At 42.9% G+C, this 3,290-nt stretch overlaps 1 non-coding gene across 1 annotated transcript; it reads right to left on the bottom strand.

Moving 5' to 3' along the window:
- Window positions 1-2,861: 2,861 nt before the first annotated feature.
- LOC120855189 lies at window positions 2,862-2,968 on the bottom strand. The gene has a single exon (XR_005719163.1). It is a non-coding gene; the product is annotated as a U6 spliceosomal RNA (small nuclear RNA).
- Between the last annotated feature and the right edge of the window lie 322 nt (window positions 2,969-3,290).

The following is a 3,290-nucleotide window of genomic DNA, read 5'->3' as shown; positions in this document are numbered from 1 at the left end:
CACCATGAGGCTAGCCTGTAAAGATGGTAAATGGTGAAGCAAGGTCTCCTGGTCCTCTCCTGTATCTCCAAGTGATGTTCCTTCAATTTTCCCAGGCCAATTTCTATCAGTCGCCTTTCACAATTAAATGATGTTTTGTGGGGCTTTTCTCCCCCCTGGGATAATTAAAGCCTTCCTCTACACAAATACTGCTTCTGCCACTGTTGCTAAGAAACTCCTTTGTAATATGAGTCCCCACTGGAGATCAACCCTCTCCATGTCAAAGAGGTGTTCATTTCACTTGAAAATTTATTTTTAAACACCTCAAAATTCCTCCTGATTCAACACACTTTATATTGTCTCTGAGATGCCCAGAGTTTAGAAGCATTTAAACATTTTTTTTTTCTAGAAGACAAATTTAGTTAAAATACACGCTGCCACAAGTGTTAAGTGGCCTAAATCTCTCCCCTCTGGCTAATAAAGGGTTACCAGGTTGCGCTCGGAGATGGCAATGGCACCCCACTCCAGTACTCTTGCCTGGAAAATCCCATGGACAGAGGAGCCTGGTAGGCTGCAGTCCATGGGGTCGCTACGAGTCAGACACGACTGAGCGACTTCAATTTCACTTTTCACTTTTCACTTGCATGCATTGGAGGAGGAAATGGCAACCACTCCAGTGTTCCTGCCTGGAGAATCCCAGGGACGGGGGAGCCTGGTGGCCTGCCATCTGTGGGGTCGCACAGAGTCGGACATGACTGAAGCGACTCAGCAGCAGCAGCAGGTTGTGCTAGTTGTTAAGAAGCCACCTGCCAATGCAGGAGACATGGGTTAGATTCTTGGATTGGGAAGATCCCCTGAAGAAGGATTCTTGCTTGGAGAATCCCATGGACAGAGGAGCCTGGCAGGCTACAGTCCACAGGGTTGCAAAAAGTCAGATATGACTGGAGCAATTTAGCACGTTGGTTAATAAACATTGTAGAAATTCCAACAGGTAAACTAATAGGAGCCCATACCATCTTATCAGAAGAACACGCATAAAAAAGAATCCTGCTGCTGCTGCTGCTGCTGCTAAGTCACTTCAGTCGTGTCCAACTCTTAGCGACATCTCCTGCTTTGGCAAGAGGGTTCTTTACCACCAACAGCCCCTGGGAAACCCATCTACCCCATACAAACACTCAGAGGACTAGACTTGCCGGGAGCCAGCGTGAGAAATCCCGCCCATGGCAAAGGTCATGAGGAAGGAAGCCCGACAAAACACAAAGGCGTGATCTGGTTCAGGGGTTCCCCCTGAGTTTTCCTGAACATCTACCCCCAAAAACCAGAGTCGGTTTAAATAAAACCTGATTGTATTGTACTGTGCTTTTCCACTCTTCTGACACTCTCTGGAAAAAGCTAACTTAGGGCTTCAGTCTTCTACATTTGAAAGGAGTGTTTCAGCTCAAACCCCTCTGATGGCTCTCTAACTTGCCTGACAGTTAGAGACTTTTACAACTACGCATGTGATTGTTTACAGACCCCCAACTGTGAGAGGCACGGGAAGCCTAAAACATAAAGCCTTTCAAAGAGTTAAAAGTTATTAGAGTAGCGCTGGTGTAAGATTTCACTGTTGAGCCAATGCTAGTTGCTAAGTTCCCATATCTCTTACCCACTGCACACCTGGGAGCACATTGGCTAACATAGTTAGAATGTAAGAAAAAACAAGTGTAGCCTTGAAACTGACCACATCAGACTTTTGAGCTAATTGGTTCTTTGTTGTAACTTACTGCACCTTTGCTTCGAGAAAATGTAACATTGTTTGATACTTTCTGAGGCTGACATAGATTAGAAATATAAAGAAAAAACACTTCAAGGGAAAATAAATTTTCTGGTTGAGCAGCCTTTATCGAAAGAGGGTCTTAAAATGTTTCACAGGCCTCCGAGGCCAGAAGATAATGTACACAACATCATTTGTGGAAAAGGTATAAAAGTCCTTTTAAAAAATAAAGTTATTGGGGTCTCGCTCACCGAAGCAGCCTCCCAAGGAGGGGCACCCTCCACTATTCAAACGGGCACCAGTGGCCTAACATAGATGGTGCAAACCTCTTGTCTCGAGGTTTCATTAGTTCTCCATGTAAACCAAGTTATTCAGCCTCTTTTCTCCACTAATTTTCCTACTACACTATTCTTTCCTAATCTAATCTTATATTTCTAATTAAATAAATCTCTCCTCGCCGACTCCGTCCACCCTTCGAATTCCCTGGATCCACTGAGGCTGGACCCCAGCATAGACTCTTTTCTTAAAGCATTTATAGTAGGCATAACAACCCTAGTAATAAGATGAGTGAACCAGACCTTCTGTGTGCAACATCACGATGAGTTAAACTTCAGGTACACACATTAACAAAGTAACCAAAATTACTCAATAATCCCATTTTCTTCACAGGAAGCCAAAACTTAAAGAAGCAACTCTGTGGCCTGTGCTGCTATTAGGTATTAATAACATATTTTCACTCTAAACTGTCCTTGAGGCCTGTGACAATGTTTACAACTCTAAAAATAGACAATAAGATCTTTTAAAGAGTTTTCAGAGATCCAAATTAAAAATCTAGAGCTATCTAAATGATGACTGATGAACTAAAATTCTCGTATTAAAAAAAAAAAGTTACTTTATAAACAGTGACTTTCTGAGTCACTGGTGTCTCAAGATACCTTTGTGGGGTTTTTTGTTTTGCTTAGTTTTGCTTTGCTTGTTCTGGGCTTGAAGAACAAATATTCATTTCCTGCAGAAATGGAGACTGGGAAGATCAAGATGCCTGCAGATAAGAATCTGCTTCCTGATCCCCAGAGGTTTGTCTCCTGCTGTGTCCTTGCACAATGGAAAGAGTGGGGGAGCTCAGTATCGTGGAACACTTCACGAATTGACGAATTTTCTTCTCATCCTTGGGCAGGGGCCATGCTAATCTCGGTATTGTTCCGATTTTAGTCCTATGGGTGCTGCTGAAGTGAGCGCTTGGATCCTAATCACTCAGTGGTTCTCTGATCAAATGGAAAACCACCACATTAAATCCGTCTGGACAAGTTGCTACTGTGACTTCATTTGGTCTTGTTGCTTCTTGCTGGAGAGATTGTTCTCTATTCCTGTCTTCATAACTCAGAATCTTCTACCAGCGATCTTGCCCTGACTGTAAAACACTAGTGTCTTTAAAGTTAAAAAAATAAAATAAAAGAGTGCAAGGCTATTAGTTGGTCCAGAATGAGTTTGTCTCCAAACATGTTTTGTTAAATACATTGATTTCCTGAGCTGACCACTGACCACGGGAATATGCCTCTGT

Source organism: Oryx dammah, unplaced genomic scaffold (genome assembly GCF_014754425.2).
Source record: "Oryx dammah isolate SB20612 unplaced genomic scaffold, SCBI_Odam_1.1 HiC_scaffold_27, whole genome shotgun sequence".
Lineage (NCBI taxonomy): Eukaryota > Metazoa > Chordata > Mammalia > Artiodactyla > Bovidae > Oryx > Oryx dammah.
This window is presented reverse-complemented; position numbering and strand designations above follow the sequence as displayed.